General features: G+C 44.6%; 1 pseudogene; it reads right to left on the bottom strand.

Moving 5' to 3' along the window:
- Positions 1 to 632: 632 nt before the first annotated feature.
- Positions 633 to 17225, bottom strand: LOC116900934 (annotated as a pseudogene).
- Positions 17226 to 17682: the final 457 nt, after the last annotated feature.

Here is a 17682-nt window from a genome sequence, read left to right as displayed (position 1 = left end):
GCTTTCTCGACATTTATTTTGCTTGTGACTCTTCATTATGTAATTAACTTGGTATCCAAATATTTGTGGAATTTTTACACGCCTGTCATCATCCAGGGAAATTGCTTGATTTTTTCTTTTTTCTTTTTCTTTTTTGCCTTTATACAGAGGCTTTATTGTTAATTATTTACCTTAATAGTCTCAGAAAGAAGAACAGATTAACTCAGTCCAACACGATTTGCAGTTGGCAGAATCTAGTGAAGCAGTGCTCTGATCACTAAGGATTTGGGGCTTATAGTACCTGGTGGTCTAACACTTCAAACACGATCCAGGACAGTGCAGCATCCCTCCTGTCACTTTAAAACCACACCTACCTCCCTTCGTTATGGAAATATCTTCATTAACTATGATTCCCAGGACAGGTTGCCTGGAGCATATAGCCCTGAGGACAGTGCACAAAAAGAAAACTGAAAATAAAACTCGGTATGATAATTTACTGATCTAAGGAAACAAAACCTTCCACTCTAGTATGAAATAAACCCAGTTACAAATGCACTAGTAGATCTGTGTGGAGGCCCTGGCAGAGTAACTGAGGACAGCCAGTTATTTACAGGATACACAGGCAGGAAGGGTGCACCCAGCCCAGCAAGGCCTCAGAAGCCAAACGTGTGCTCTCCACTGTAGGCCTCACATATAAGAATCCACCTTCATCTTTTCCCTTCTCATAAAGCTGTCCCACAGTTAGGCTGGACTGTGGGACTGTCTTGTCCACAGACAAGAAGATGGTCTTCTCAGAAGGAAGCTGGATCCTTTTCCTGATGATCCACATGAACTGAGCCACAGTGATGTCAGATGGGACCAAGTACTTCCTCTTGTCAATGACAACAATCTGAGAGCCGGAGACATTTTCCTCGATCACCGGAAGCTGGTGGGGTACTTCGCTCTGATCTTCGCAGATTCCACGCATCTGTGTTCCAGCGAGGGGTCCTCCTTAAACCGCTTGATTTTTCAATATCTAACATACAACAGTGGTCCTTACTCAGTAACTAACAGTAAGATGTTCTTTGCAGACATATGGCCAAGAAACTTGAATAATGTTCCAAGGGGTGCACACACGAAATAACAACTCAAAAATGCAGAATTGTTCATTCACATCAGAAAAGAATTTGTCAAGTTTTACTTATTATCAGCTCTCTATCTGGAAGGCTTCATGGGAATTGGGGAGATATGTCTATGGATTCCCAATGCCCCGTGATTGATTGATTGATCGATTTTCATTTTAGTTTGTTTACTGGAGATTGTTCCCATGAACTTTTGCACATACACTCTATCACTGCACCATGTTCCCAGATCCACTAACCTAACCAGGCATTCCTAGTGACCCATGCCTATGACTCCAGCACTCGGTTGCTAAGGCAGGAAGATCACTAACTCAAGGATAGATTGGGCTACATGTCCAGGTACCCTCTCAAACAAAACAAGCAAACAAAGAAGAAACCATCGTGTTCTGTTGTAAGTATAGAGAGCTAATGGAGTTCACCGCTCTTATCTACGATGCTACCCTCTGGCCAAGAATGCAGGCAGGTCAAGGTATGACGCCAAGGCAGTTCCATACACCCAGAAATCAGAAGTGAGTCGGATGGGAAGATGTTACCAGTTGGAAGGCCCCACAGGCCAGGACTAGAGAAAGGAAACCCCGATAGACTGCCCTGCGATTAAACAGAACAGAGCCAAGGCCTGGCTGGTTTTGTGCTGGGTCAGCCTGTGTCTCCATGCCAGCAGCCCACACCAATCCATTCCACCCTCAAACCTGATGTTCTCCTTGGTTACAAGCCGGTGATTTTCAAAAAGACTTTTCTGTTTCTTTTTCGGCCGTAGCAACCTGCTCTCTTAAATAGCTTCTTTATTTGGGGCAGTAATTACGGTCTGTGACTAACTGCTGCAGTTCATAAACACGGGGTTTACCGTTAGGGTCAGTAGTTCTCGGTCTTGTCTGAATGGCAACTCCCCCAGCTGAGCTCAGCACTGAGCAAGGCACCTCTCCCTCAGCACTGGGCTGGTTCTCCCTGGTGCGATTCCCTGTGGGAGGGTTCCAGTTGTCTGTTATAAAAAGAGGTCACATTTTTATTAAAATTGAAGTCTAATACCAAAACACGCTTCAGGAGATTGTTGCCTGAACATTTTAATTTTCCCTTAAACTTCTTTTCATGGTCCAAATGATCGGCAGTGTGCACATTGTTTCTTGTATATTCAGGAAGAGAGGGGAATAAAATGCCTTTTCAAAAAATAGTTCATGGGAGCTGGTGCGATGGCTCAGAGGGTAAAGACATTTACAGTGCAAGCTGAGCAGCATAACCTGAGTGCCATCCCGGGAACCACACGGCGGAAGGAGAGAACTGGTTCCCCAGAGATGTCCTCTGACTTCCATGCGGGTGGCGTGGCACGTGTGCCCTTCCTCCATTCTCACAATAAAGACTATGATTTTTTTTTTTCAAAACAGGGTTTCTTTGTGTAGCCCAGCTGTCCTAGAAATCTCGCTGTAGACCATGCTGGCCTTGAACTCATGGAGCTCTGCCCGCCTCTGCCTCTCAAGTGCTGGGATTAAAGGCATGCACCACTATGTTTGGCCCAAGTATAAAACTTTTAAAAGAAAATGTCATAGAAAATCTTCGGGATCTAAGTTTGGGATTTCTTAGACAATATCAAAAGTACAACCCACATGTACAAAAGGAACAATTGGTAAAATAAACTTCACAAAAAAGGTTTTTTAATTCCCTGAGGAAGTCTCTGCTGAAAGGGACAGATGGAGAGATGACCAGCTGGATGGGGGAAATCTCTGCACACCATACGTCCTGACGAAGACTAGAATCAATTCTGTGTTTATGTAATTCTCAGAATTTGATATTTAAAACAATAAAGTTAGAAGGAGAAAAAATACAGAATAAAAACTAAGCCAATGCAAAGCTTGTCGGCAGCTTCCGCCGGTGAGAAATGGAAAGATCACTAGGTCTCCATTAGAATGGGGGAGGCAAAATTGTAGGGGTGTCCAGTTGTAGAAGACTGAGACAGCAGGATTGAGACTCCCAAGCCAGCCTAGGCTACCCAGCAAGACCACGTCATTGAGTCCCCTCCCCCCAAAACGATGGCGAGAACACAGAGAGCTGGATCATGGCTGTGTTGCTGGTGAGACCCTAAATCAGTGGTTCACAATCTGTGGGCTCTAGAGGGCTGAGGGAACCATTTACTGGGATCATCTAAGACCATCAGAAACCACAAATATTTATATTACAATTCGTAACAGTAACAAAATTACAGTTATGAAGTAGCAACAAAAATAATTGTATGGTTGGGGGTCACCACAGCATAAGGAATTGTATTAAAGGATCACACCATTAGGAAGGTTGGGAATCACTGCATTAAATGGTCTAGCCTCTCTGAAGCTAGTTTGGTACTCTCTTAAAAACTGAGCATATACCCTATCCATGGTAGGACTCTGCAATTGTATTTGTCTTTTATCCCAGAGTAAAGAAAGCTCCTACCTACACAAACATCTGTCCACCAGTGCTAATGGCAGCAGGACATCCTGCTGACTGGAAACAGCTGATCTCAAAGTCAAATATTTTATGATTTTATTTACATAGTTATGAACAGCCTACAGATAGCAGCATGGCAGAAATGGAGAAATTACGCAGTTGCCATTGGTTAAGATTGGTAGGTGGAGGTATGAATTAAAGACCCAGAGGAAAGAGAGCTTCTAGAGGAAGAAATGGCTGTGATTCTTTGTTTCAGTACTAACAAGTCTCTCAGGGTTAGAATAGCAAACGCTGATTGTATCAATGTCAACTTCCTGGATTCCATTTGGACACAGTAATGTAAGATTATAACCACTGAGGGGAAACCCAGTACTAGGACCTGGCCTACTATCTTTGCAACTTCCTGCGTATAGCTAATGCTTTTTAAAACAAAAAGCCTTTTGAAAAAGCAATTTATGCTGTGTAGAAAATTATAGAAGATGGGAAAAATATAAAATTGCTATTTTTAACATTTGGAAACTTTGGTGTTTGTTTTAGGATATTGGAAGTTATTGCTTAATTTCTGGTTTTGCTCCTCTCCCCAAGACATACTTGACATAACATAAACTGTTGCTTTAAATTTTTTTCTATTATGATTTTGTGCATGCTTGTGCAGAAGTCAGAGAACTTGTGCATGCTTGTGCAGAGGTCAGAGAACTTGTGCATGCTTGTGCAGAGGTCAGAGAACTTGTGCATGCTTGTGCAGAGGTCAGAGAACTTGTGCATGCTTGTGCAGAGGTCAGAGAACTTGTGCATGCTTGTGCAGAGGTCAGAGAACTTGTAGGAATGGATTCTGGCCTTTCATATAAATGCCTGGGATTGAACTCATATCCTCAGCCTTGGTAGCAAGCCCCTTTACCCATATTTGCATCCTCACTACTGTATTATTCCAGAACATTTTTACCATACTCAAGCAAACCCTGAACCATTTCCAAGCTTGGTTTGTTCTTTTGTCTAGCCAGTGTTTCTCAACCTGTGGGTTATGACCTCTTTGGGGGTTACCTAAGACCATCAGAAAACACATATATTTACAATTTGTATGGTAGCAAAATAGCAGTTATGAAGTAGCAAGAAAAATAATTTTATGGTTGGGGAGGAGTCTGTACAACATGAAGAACTGTATTAAAGGGTCGCAGCATTAGGAAGGTTGAGGACCACTGTCCTAGCCCTTCCGGATCACAAACCTGCATACCGTCTCTCTACCTTGTGCTTTGAAGACAGATGCAACCATACAACACGTGGCCATTTGTGTCTGTTTCTATCACTGAGTATATCATTCTTAAGGCTTATCAGTTCTGTAACGCACAACAGTAAAACATTCCTTTTTTATGACCAAATAATACTCCACACATGAATATGTATAACTTTTGTGTTTCATAACATTTTACTTCTCTTCTCTTCCTTCACAGTCTCTTTTACAAGTAACTAGTTTAATTAACTCTCTTCAGCCCAATCTTGTGACCTGTAGCCTCTTCACCATTCACCCCAAGGCTGGCATATATGCTCATTTGAACCCCTTAGGTCTAGGTCTTCCACTCTTCTACATCAGCTGAAGTAAAGCTGCTTCATCAGATGGGTCCTGATCTGGAATGCACAGGATCTGTATCCACACAGCTCATCAAGGACTCAGAAGCCAGGCAGAGTGAATGGTTTGGGGAGACAAGCTCCTTGTCTACCAGGATCAGAGCAAAATCAGTGACTTCTTACACACAGGCTGGATCCATCCCTGGAATTCACTAAATATCATTCCCAACACCACTTTTCCACAGCTTGTGTGTGTGTGTGTGTGTGTGTGTGTGTGTGTGTGTGTGTGTGTGTGGTAGATCTTTTTTCCTCTTGAGAAATGAACTGTACCTTGAGTGTCTCTCTTCTCTATGTTTATACAGAATATTATAACACCAGGAGCTCATCTGTTTCTAACAACCATGATTTTCTCTCCCCACCAGCTCAGGTAGACCATGCTGACTGCCTGCACCCTCAACCTGGGGAGCCTTTATGGTGTGCCAAGATGGGAGCCTTTATGGAGCCATCACATTTGCATCCTTAAATCCCACAGACATTCCATCAAGAGACATACTTAGCCTTCTCACAAGTGAAAACAGATTCAGGAGAGCAGGCTCTCAGGTTTCAGTATCCATTCTGAGATTGTATCTCTGTTGTGTAACAGTTTCCTCAAGATTGAAACATTCCATCCTTCAGGGAAGCTCAGAAGGTAAAGCTTCAGGAAGTTCCTGAAACTGACCGGATTCACTAGGCCCCTCCCTACCAGATTGAACAATAAAATGGAGAGTAGAGGAGGCTGAGACCAGACAAGCTAGCTGCCTGGAAGAAGCAGAAACCCCCTGAGCTATTTGGAGAGGCTTAGACCAGAGTGTCTTGGTCTAAAAGAAAGCACATTCTTCACTCTGTTGAGCTGCCTGCAGGCTGTGCAGTGTATTCTAGGTCCCAGCTTTGTGAGCTGTCACCCATGCTGGGGTGGGCTTTGTTGATGCAACTGTCTGTGAGTCATTTCTGCTCCTAATCCACACTCCTGTAAGTAAGCCCAATAAAACTCATTGGTTGACCAAGTTAGACTTTGATGGTATCTGTACTTTGGTCTGTCATAGGCTCCCTATCTGGGGTGAGTAGACTTGTTTTTCATCTTCCCAGGAAAACTTTTGCAACATAACAATCACCCTGACCCGCAGGGACAGGATTTACCAGTGAAGTCCTCCAAGCATAGACCAGCCAGCCTTCCTATGATCGCATCTTGGCTCCCTTTTGATTATCTGTTTAACTTTGATTTTAGTTTCCTCATCTTTAAAATGGGGATAGAATAAATAAAAGCAGCCTATTAAAGTTGCTTTTAAAGACCATGAAAGATGATTTCTGTAAATCTGAGAACTATTCTACTTGAGGTATGGTGAAGGGCCTGTTAACTGTCCTCATGATTTTGTAAGTATGTTGCTTTAAGAAAAGGAATATACTGTGGTTTGATGTGAAATGTTCCCGTAGCTATATACATTTGAACAGTTGGCTTGGTTTGGAATCTTTTAGTAGGCAGAGCCTTGTTAGTGGGTCTCTGAGAGAGGGCCTTGAGCTTCTAGAATCCAGCTACACTTTCTGTTCACCCTCTTCTATCTTTCATCTGCTTCCCAGATGCAGGTACGACGTGGCCAGAAGACCCCAGCTCCTGTGCTGTTCCCTCCCTACCATGATGGGCTGTATCCCCTCGAACTGCAAATAAACCCTTCCTCCCTTAAGCGACTTCTTGTCGTGTATTTTGTCACATCATCAAGGAAAGAAGCTAAGGCTATGCCATTCACCTACCTTGGGGTTCTGCCAGCAAGGTTATCACCAGATGAGCTCCCCTGATCGTGGTCTATCACAAGTGTGAGCCACGATCAGGCCATTTTCATAAAACCCTCTCCGTTGTGCTACCGTCTTTGGTAGTAGACGATGAGTAGGGGCTCAGTAGGCCATCCTCACCAATAGGAAAACAGACCACGTATTTTGGATACATCAGGTATAGTCTACAGGGAAAATAAGAGCACAGCCACACGCCTTCCTACAGATGTCTGTCATCATGTAAAATTCACAAAACTGAGTCTCCACTCACAATTGAACAGACGAAATGTGCTGTGTCTATACCACTAAATAGCCTGGGATTAAAAAGAGACAAAGGACTAAGGTATGATTCACATGGATGACAGGGAATAGCATACAAAGTGAGGGTAGCCACTCACAGGTTTGGATACAGTGTGGTTCCATTCACCTCAAAGCCGAGCAGAGATGCAGTAATGAAGGTTCGCGGCTGATGGCCCAGACTACAGTCCAATTCTCTACCATATGAGCCACACTGCCCCCAAACCATGTCATTCTGTCAGAGACCTGCAGATCACCTCCCTGCAGATAATTGTGTCCTTAGAATAAGTCTGAATATCCTGCTTCTATGTACTATGAAGATGAAGAGGGAAGACGTGGGTAGACTTTGGGTTCTGGCTTGATGAAAATTCGGTCAGAATACACCGTAGACTCAAAATGACTAGGAATGGCTGCCCCTGCAGATGTATAAACAGACACACATTGAAGTAGGATGCCAGCCATTCAACTGAATTTAGCTCAATCTTAAGCTCGTGCCTCTAAGTTATCACAAGGATTATGGAGCATTTGTCCTAGAAGGCTAAAAGGACAGGAGCAGGGAGCCCATCAACTTTGGTTATTTCATGATCCTGTTAGAGAATTTGAAGGGGTCCAAACTCTGGTTCTTCTCTTGGATTGTGTGTGTGTGTGTGTGTGAGAGAGAGAGAGAGAGAGAGACAGACAGACAGACAGACAGACAGACAGAGACAGAGAAAGAGAGACAGAGAGACAGAGACAGAGAGACAGACAGAGAAAGAGAGACAGAGACAGAGACAGAGACAGAGAGACAGACAGAGACAGAGAGACAGACACAGACAGAGACAGACAGACAGACCAACAGAAGAAAGAGAATTTGTACACGTGAATGCAGTGCTCTTGGAGCCCAGATGAGGGTGTCAGATTCCCCTGGAGCTGGAGTTACAGGCAGGTGAGCCACCTATGTGAACGCCAGGAGCTGACCTTGCACTTAGAACATTCACACCAGTAACCACTGAACCAGCTCTCTAGCTACTTGGTGAATTTTTTTATGCTGCAAACCAAACAAAAATCTTAGATGTCTTTTAAGCAATTCAGAGGCCAGGCCTTCTCTCTGTGAGATCTTGGGCTTCACGTGAGCAATCTTAACCCTTTTGTGGTACCCTGAATATTTCTGCAAATGCGTTTAAAACAAGAGGCAAACTTTAGAATGCCGTGGCAAATTGAGCGGCACTCTGAGAGCAGCAGATTAAAGTTGTTTGAAATGCTTCAAAGAAAAGGAAAACTTTAATCCGCCGAAGGCCTCCATCAAATCCATATTCCTTAATTTCAGAAAAATTCCCAAGTCATTTAAAAGGACCAAATATCATTTTACGCTTTGGAAAGAAGTAACAGAGAACCTTTCTAATGTTTTTCTAACATCCTTCCTTCCTTTAGGGACTCAGTGAAGCTGAGTCTCCCTTGCCCAAGACTGGCCCAAGTGGATGATGGCCCTCCTGTCTTGGGGACGGGGACAGCCTTCTCTAGGGCTCTGCCTTGAGTTCATGCCTAATGACTACCTGGAGAATTCCTTCAAACTGCTGAGTCAGGCTTTCTCACTGTTATTTCTGGGCGAGATCCGCATGTCTGTCACTGTGTGGAAGAACGCCCAGTCCTTCCAGAATGCAAAACTGAAGGAGAGAAAGCTTCCCAGGGAGAAGACAAACAAGGCAGGCTGCAAATGAGACCGTGCTTTTGGTCACTGACTCCATCGGCTCAGAGGCTAACCCACTTCTTCATCCTTTGCTGCCCACGGAGACACTTAGTTATAGCTAGTGACCCCAGTAGTCACAAGGAAGAAATTCATGGACTACGGACACGCCCGGTACTGTGCCTGAGACTCCATATGCAGCACCTCTTTAGAGAGCAGTGAGACGGACACCTTGTAAAGAGTTCTGTATTACAATGAGAAAATCAAGGTGTAGACCGGCTAACTAAACTGCCTGTTGTCATAGCTACTTAGTATTTGATCAGGATTCAAACACAGATTTTCTTAAATCAACCCCCTCCACTCTCTGTGTGTGTGTGTGTGTGTGTGTGTGTGTGTGTGTGTGTGTGTGTGTGTGTGTGTGTGTGTGTGTGTGTGTGTGTGTGTGTGTGTGTGTGTGTGTGTGTGTGTGTGTGTGTGTGTGTGTGTTTATGGGTGTGCAACTTTTCCAAAGCATAGCAGGAAGGGCCAGACATTGTGGAATTACATTGTAATTAACACCTTTCCTGGGGTCTGGCTAACATGACTGCTCATTTAACCCTTCCCAGTAGGGTTAAATGGTGTGTATACTCCTCTGACCCTGGGAAAACTTTCTTCTCCATTGGCCTCTTAGCTCCTGCTTCCTTCTTCCTTCCTCCTGCCTCTGAAATTCGAAGGTGGTAGGTATATGCTGACTACAGTTTGCCTTGCCTCCAGCCTACCCTAACACAAAATCCACAGAGTCAACAAAGAGAGGAGATTTCAATAGTCATTTGTGTTTGTTGGAGGAGAAGATACAAGAGGGCTTCGCCTCGCTGGCTTAGCGCACAACGCCAGAACACTGACCTCAGGCCGCAGCTCCATCACTGATTGCCAGTAATCCTGCTCCAGAGGTGATAGAGTGGCCTTCCTTTTAACGGGGAGATAAAAAACACAGAAGAAACAGCACTCTCCTTCGTGCTCTGAAAAGCTGGCATCCTTCCAGGACAGACTTATGTACTTGGAAGAAAAAAGAGAGAGAGAGAGAGATGGGATTTGGGCCAAGAATGGCCCTACAAATGAGAGAAATATAGAGCAGGCAGCTGGAGCAGAGCAGCCAAGTGGTACCACCAGCTGCAGGCCCATTAATTAACGTTCCCTGGTATGTGGCGGTTCCCGTGACCTTGATTCTTGTTGAATTTACAGAGATAATTTTAACAGAGCCTCTACTTTTCTCACTGGAGTATATTTATCCAAGGAGTACCTTACATATTTCCCCTCATCTCTCCAAGCAGTAAATTTATTCTAATTGCAAAGAGATAGAGTAAAAGCCTGATTGAATGCTCGGCAGTTTATAGAGATTTATTTCTGGGGCTTAAGGGGTTTTTTAGAGTGTGTGACTAGAAGAAGGGTTTGAGGGGAGCTGGGGGAAGAGCCTAAGAGAAAATGTAGGTTTAATGAATCCATAAAATGACCCCATTGTAGATAAATGTTACTCCAAAAGACTTTAAACAGCCTGAGTGAAGCCAGCATCCATGACAGTCAATCTGATGTGAGCTGTCTAGAGCTTCTCTTTGGGTTTCCCTGGGATAGTTGTTAATCTCTGGTCAAGGAGGGGGTGTGTGGATGGGGAGTGTGTAGAAAGCGAATTTAACTGCACGTTTTCAAGCACTAACTTACAGGTATGAGAAGACGCTCAAGGGAACACCTGCCCTGCAAGCTGCTGCCATCTCAGAATCCCAGAAGCTCTGAATCCCGACAGCGTGCCCTCCGTCTCCAGGTTTCTGACCAGCAATGGGGAGTCTTTCAGAGCCTAAGGCTCTCCCAGCTAATGATGAGATAGACTGATGCTTCAACCCTAATGGGGCCTTCTGCTTAAAATAGGCATTGCACGCACACACTACTGAACTTTTCCCCGAAAACCCTCCAGGCTTTTGATCCCAGGAGAGACATTCATCTTTTTTGCAGCTGTTTTGCAAGTTCCGCTGGGGCTGAATTTCAGGACTCCCAACTGCTAAACTGGTTACATTGTAAATCTAGCCACAGTGCTGAAATGGAGACATCTGTCCTGGAGGAAGAGGTGAGATGGAAAAGAGTCTCAAGTAGAAGCTGTTGGGCAGCAAGACCAGAGTGAAGACCCTTAGCCACAAGTCCTTTGATGTGAAGGTCAGTCTTATTTTTAGGGCTTGATATGGAGGACCCTTGGAGAAAACTGTTCAGTCTTTTTACCTGAAGTGTGATGCTCATACAGAAATGTGAAGCTTAGCCAGTATAGTGTCAGGAGGTGTCAGTGTTTCTTTGGTACCTGAGAGAAAAATCATTATCCTGAGTTAAGTGGGAGCCAGTTCTACATTACTAATGGACAGAATAAGGTTCAACACATCTGCTTTGAAACTTTATATAAATGGAACTAAGAGCTCGTTTTTCTTTCGTTTGCTTCTTTGTCTCCATCTGTAAATGTGAGGCCCTCCCGCTGGATGCAACCGTAGCACCTGTTCATTGTAACGCTGGTGTTTGGAGCCACAGTGCTGACAGGCATTCTGGGTGCTTCTAGCTTGGGGGTGTTGCTGGTGAGACTCAGAAGAACATTCTTGGGCGTGTATGAAGATGCACGTGAGAGTTCAGCATGACTGTTGAGCAAAAGGTCAAGGCTATCCCTAAATTTAAGGACAAAGTCAGCAAGATTTGTCCCTTGTTCACTCATTAAACAAACATAAACCAAGAAACTACTGCTAGGATCAGAGATGGCTGGTACCATAGATATTTTTATGTGTCAAGCTGGCAAAGCCTTAGAAGCCAGATATATGATCAAACATTATCCTAGATACTCCCATGAAGGCATTGAAGATAAAATTAACATTTAACTTAGCAGCCTTTGAGGGAAGTGGATCACCCTCCATGACATGGGTGAGCTCATCCAATCAATTGAAGTCTCTAATAGCAGAAGGACTGACGTCCCCCCAAGAAACAGAATTCTGTCAGCAAGTGCCTTTAGATTTGAGCTGTGTCTCTAGCCGTATGTCTACCGTTCCGATTTAGGATTTGCTAGCCTCTTTAAGTGTCTGAGCCAATTCCTTAATCAGTCTCTCTCCCGCTCCCCAGTCAGAGACATGCAGGTGATGATTGGCCAGTAGTACAGAAATGGAAAGTCTCTCATTTAAGCATTGGGATACATTTAAAGGAAATCGTTTTAACTTTCGAATGCCCTTGGCAGATGATAGCTTCCTATGATTGGATGTGGGTGACGACCAAAAGTTCATATGAGAAAGAAACCACACACACATACCCTGTGCATTATGTGTGAACACTGAGATGGGCGGGAACTTTAAGAGATAAGGCCCAGTGGGAAGTCTTTAGATCATTCAGTGGTGCATCTTTCAAAGGGGATTGTGGAACCCTAGTGGCTCTGACCTCCTGTTCTGGGGATGTGACCTCACCCTGTGACAAGTGGTACTGTTGTCCACCATTGGCATCCTCAGCAAGGACCAGCTGATGAGTCATGCTCTTGGTACTCCAGAACTGAGTTAAGCAAACCATTTTACTCTCTAAAGTGAGTCTGCCTCAGCTATTTTATCACAGTAATGCAGAATGAACTCAGACACGAATACAGCAAAGACAATAAATACACTGGCTATTCTTAGCCATTCGGCATTTCTACACAGTCCTGCAGCAGTTCCCAGCCAGTGAACAGAGCACTTTACACCATGCCGAGAACACACTGTGATTCACATTGTTCTACTCTGGCCTCCTGGTCTGATACCATGTTTTTGTTTGGATAAGCAGTTTTGACCCAAGACTAGTATGTGTGATGATAGCAGAACTACTGGAGAGAAATAAAGGAAAATGTGTGTGTGCACAAGAGTACATGCATATATGCACATGTGCATGAAAGTACATGTATGTGTGTATGCATATGCATACCTGTGTGTGGGTGGGTGTGCACACATGCATTGAAAGTTAGAATCGGACATTTCAAAGACATGGAAAAGCAGATATGGGGACAGGAGAGTCTTTTGATATACGAAGGGTTTCATACATGTCAGAGCAGCTCAGGATTTGACCATCAATTGTATGAACAGGAGCTGAGACAAACTATAGCCATAGATCTGAAGAGTCATTATGATATGGACCAATCCTGGGTCATGTCTCCATGGTGACTATACCAGCTGGGTCATGTGGCTGCTGATAAACACAGTGGTGTGATGGCCAGGCCTCTGCTCTGTCCCTGTGTCTTTAGTCTGTCCTCTGTTACTTCAGCTTCTCCACCACATTTTCCTCTCAAATCAGCTCTGATGTAAGCTTGGTTCTGCAAGTTAGGCCACAGCAGAATTTGGGCTTAGGGTTGACCCTGAGTTACTGCAGCAGGCTCAGCATTGTCAGTGCTGCCTAGATCCTCTGTCTTGCCTTGGGCATGGTTAGGGATTAGTTAGGGTTCTCTAAAGGAACAGAACTGATTTATTAGAGTGACTTACAAGCTGAGATCTGGGTAGTCTAGCAATGCTGTCTCCTGCCGGAAGGCTAAAGGTCTGCTAGTTGTTCATCCTACAGGACTGGACGTCTCATCTGGTACCACAGTCCCAGCCTTCCATCTTCATTGTGACCCAAAGACATAGGTTCCAACACCAGTAATGGAACCCGAGGAACAGGATGAACTTGTCATGGAGAATGAGGATAAGCAGGCAAAAAGAAAGAAGTTCTGTGTCCTTTAATGTAGGCTGCTCCCAGAAGGGGTGGCCCAGATTAGGGTGTGTCTACTCACCTCAAATAATCTAGTCAAGCAAATCCTTCATGCGCATGCCCAGCTGCTTGCGGCTCAGTTGGTTCCAGACGCAGTCAAGTCGACAGTGAAGATCAGTCATCACATGCCTCACATGTTCGCCTCTTTCTGTTTCTCTGCTCCATTTCTCTTGCTGGGCTGCAGGCACCTGCAGCCACAACCAGCACAGGTTAGAAGTCATCAAGTGACTGAGATGAACTTCCTGCACTGACGTGGTCCCAAGGTCACAATTAGAGGCCATAGTTCCATGTGACTCTCCAGTGACCAAACTTTCTGACTCCTAGTCCCTAAGACTCTTAGGTCAGAATTGTGCATGGAAGTCTTACTTCCCAGATCAAGGGTTACGTGTGCATCCTCTGGTTCATGCAGTTGTTCCTTGAGGTGGGTCAGGGAGAGCTAGTGCTGTGTACAATATGATTGACAGCTAGAGCCCACCAGGCTTCTCTGTGTCAGGTGCTGTGCTGGACAATGCGGTGCATAAGAAAGCAAAATCCATCTCCCGGCCTTAAGAGGGAGATGTACAATAATACTTATGAAATGATAACTTGATTTTGCACAAATGCTTGAGTCTAATAGTAGCAGAAGAACTGCAGGATGAGATGCTAAAGAGTGGGAGAGAGAATGAGTGTAGGGAAAACAGGGAAGTGAGAGGATATCTACCACTTCCAGCTTCTGGGAGCTTGGCATCCCTTCATGTCCAGCTTTCTTCCAAGGGGGAACAGGGAGGGAGCAGGAGAGGATCCTGGACACTAAGAAGAAGAATAAAAACCTTCTTATTTTCCCCACTGATAAGGAAATTGGTCACAACTCGTGTTTTAGAGTAGAGGGAGAGAAGGTTCAGAGAAGGTTAGCAAACGGGAACCAAAGCAGAGAGCCAGTGTGAGGAAGATGGCGTTGTTCGCACACAGCAACTGCACCTGAAATAACCAGGAGGATATTTAGAAGCAATAAACAACCACAGTGTGAATGAATTTGTGTGAATCTTCTGTTCTCCCAAACCAAATTATCCCTATCTTCTAAACACTTTCAAGGACTTGTCTTCCTGTGGAAGAAACCCAAGGGCCGGACTATAGTTAAAACATTTAATCATTGTGCCAATCAGAAATGACAATGTCCAGAGACATTGGGGTTGGCCAGGCTCTTAGCTGACACCAAACCCAACCCATTGTTTTGTTGCAGAGAGAAAGTTCCTGCTCCAACTCTGCCCAGAGCAAGGCATGGCCTTGAAGTCCATGTTAGGATAGACTAGGTCTATCCTAGGTCTTGCTCACGCCCCCCGGGGTGACTGCCCCTGGGGATGGTGTTTCAGTCTTGCTTGCCACAAGGACATAAGTCCTTGTGCTTCCACTCAGAATTAGATCTCCCATTTTTCTTCAAGAGTTAGCCTTGAAAATGCTTTCTCCATTGGTCAATAAAGGCCTGCTATGTGCTTATAAGACTAAGTGATATAACATGATGGGTGCCACAGGCTAGCTTTCAAAAATCTTTTTAGATTTTTGTAGAATCAAGGTTCCCGTTTCCATTGATTAAATTTATTCTTTGATTGATTACATATATGCAGAAAGCCTGTTTGGTTCACTCACTCTCTCCCATCTATCTCCCTCTTGCCTGAAATTGCCCCATAATCACTTCCCATAGTTCCTTCCCTACCTTCCTGTCAAGGACAATAAAGGTAGAGATTCAGGGCTGTTGAGTGACTAAATGGGACATTTATACCACCCTCCCTGAGGCTCAAGGACTGTCACTGAAGAGGGAGAAGGAAGGAAATACCCCGCTGAAGACACAGAGAAGCACTGAGGAATGCTGTCTTCAGGCCATCGCACAGCTGTCACAAAGGCAATCTCACCATAGCCTGCATCAAGCACAAGACTGGGCCTGTCAACAGGTAATGGTGGATTCCAGGGGAGTTGTGGTGCTGAACTCTTGGCTACTGATGGACTCAGAGGGAGAGGCAGTCCTTGTGTCCTTGCCACAGGCTCCAGTTGATAGTTCCAACCGTGTGGTCACACAGACGGTCCTGGTAAAACTCCATGGGACTAGTTTGTTGTTGTTGTTGTTGTTTGTTTGTTTGTTTGTTTGTTTGTCTTTTAAGGCTCTCAGCTATACAAGAAATGTCATTATTAGGCCCTATGTGGTGCCACCAGCCTCAGGAGGCAGAGGCAGGTTGCTCTCTGTGAGTTCAAGGCTGACCTGGTCTACATAGTGAATTCCAGGACATCCAGGGCTACACAGTGAGGCCCTGCCTTAAACGACTTATCATTTCTGGCATCCTCCCCTGGCCCTCCCTTTCCATGGCATGGTCCCTCAAATTTCAACATTTCTTTAAAATGATAATGTGAGTGCTGTGATTAGTTCTTGTTTAACATGCATGCACCAATACTCAGAATGATTAATGCATCTAACTCAAACTTTCTTTTGTTAAATTTACAAATATAAAAGTTGCCCACCTGAACAATTTTTAGGTCTGGTGCCATAAGATACCAAAGGCAAAACTTTCACAAAGAAAGGCTGCATCTGATATTTTTTGCCCAATTAAAAACTCCATGCCAAGCATTACATAGTATGGATGCCTGGCTGATGTGAAGAGAAAGGGTATTAATTTAATATTTCAGCCAACTGTCCCACTACACCAACTTTCTAACTCTCATTCCCAATGAAGACTGACTTGTCCATACTAAATTTTGGCACATGTGTTGTATGTAAGAATACCCATGCTAGTTGGGAGGCGGTGGCACAGGCCTTTAATCCTAGCACTCAGGAAGCAGAGGCAGGCAGGTATCTATGAGTTTAATGCCAGCCTGGTCTACAGATGGAGTTCTAGGACAGCCAAGATCACACAGAGAAATCCCATCTCAAAAGAAAAAAAAAAGGCAAAACAAACAAACAAGGAATATCCATCCTGAAGCTTAGCAACCCTTGAAGACCTCAGTCATTTGGTCTGGTGCCAGACTCTGTGCTTTCTACTCAGAGCCCTCTTTCCTGATCTAATTAGGCCTCACCCCCCACCACATTCCAGCCTGATGACTGCTTTGGATGCCACCTCTGCCAGCCAATCAGAGCATTCCCCAGAGCATGCCAGGTGTGGCACTGTCTGTTCAAAGGGTGATAGTTCATAGCAAGGACCCCGGAAACTGACAAGCCTTGAAGACATGAAAAACCAGATCTGGATGGACAGGGTTTTGTTCACTATGATGAAGCTTACGTGCAGGGATGGTTTTGTAGTTGTACTCCTATAGAGACAAGCTTTGTCATTTGCATGTGGTTATTCTACAGTTTCGAAGCATAGCTTGTCAGCACCTATCCGCAAACCCTTCTGAAAGGGGACAGGAAGAAGCCATCAGTGCTGTGCCAAGGACTCTGGTTTCTGACCACAGATCTTCCGAGTTTTGATTCCATGCATCCACTTGTTGCTGGATCCCTTCCACTCGAGGAACTTCACAGTCAGCACACATTGAACCAGACATCACCTTCTGCTCTCCATCCCAAGCTAAGTGCTCCTCCTGACATTGTAATTAAACTTACCGGCGCTATTTTACCTGACGGTTACATCCACAACCTTGAGATGGTCTTTGTCTTTCTCTTCCCTTGTCTCCATATCTGGAAGTTGGCGCCTTCTATAATGCCATCTCCAAAGACCTCTGACACAATCCTTCCCTGTCATCTCCATCCCCAACCTGCTGCTTCAGGATGCCCTGAGCTCTGGCTGGGAACGCCATAATGTAGTTTCCTCAGGTATGTATCTGATCTCTCTGATGTCTGGGTCAATTTTCCTAGGTTCATTTTCAATCCTCTTACTGGAGAGTGGGCTAAGTAAAGGAACAAACTGTTTTGTTCACTTTCATAATCCTAATTCTTAAAGTAGTGCCCAAAGAAAATATGCAATAAATACTGGATTCCCCTTCTATTCCCCCCCAGGAGTTTTCAGGGGCTTTTATTCTCCACCAAATGGCATTCTCTCCAGGTGTGTAAGGAGCCCTCCATGTTTGTTTGCCATGTGCTGGAAAACGCAACCATTTCTGTGACCATTTCCCACACCTTCCAACCCTTTGTAT

The sequence above is a fragment of the Rattus rattus genome, chromosome 5, assembly GCF_011064425.1.
Source record: "Rattus rattus isolate New Zealand chromosome 5, Rrattus_CSIRO_v1, whole genome shotgun sequence".
Taxonomy (NCBI): Eukaryota; Metazoa; Chordata; class Mammalia; order Rodentia; family Muridae; genus Rattus; species Rattus rattus.
Note: the sequence above shows the minus strand (reverse complement) of the source record. Positions and strands in the feature narration are given on the sequence as shown.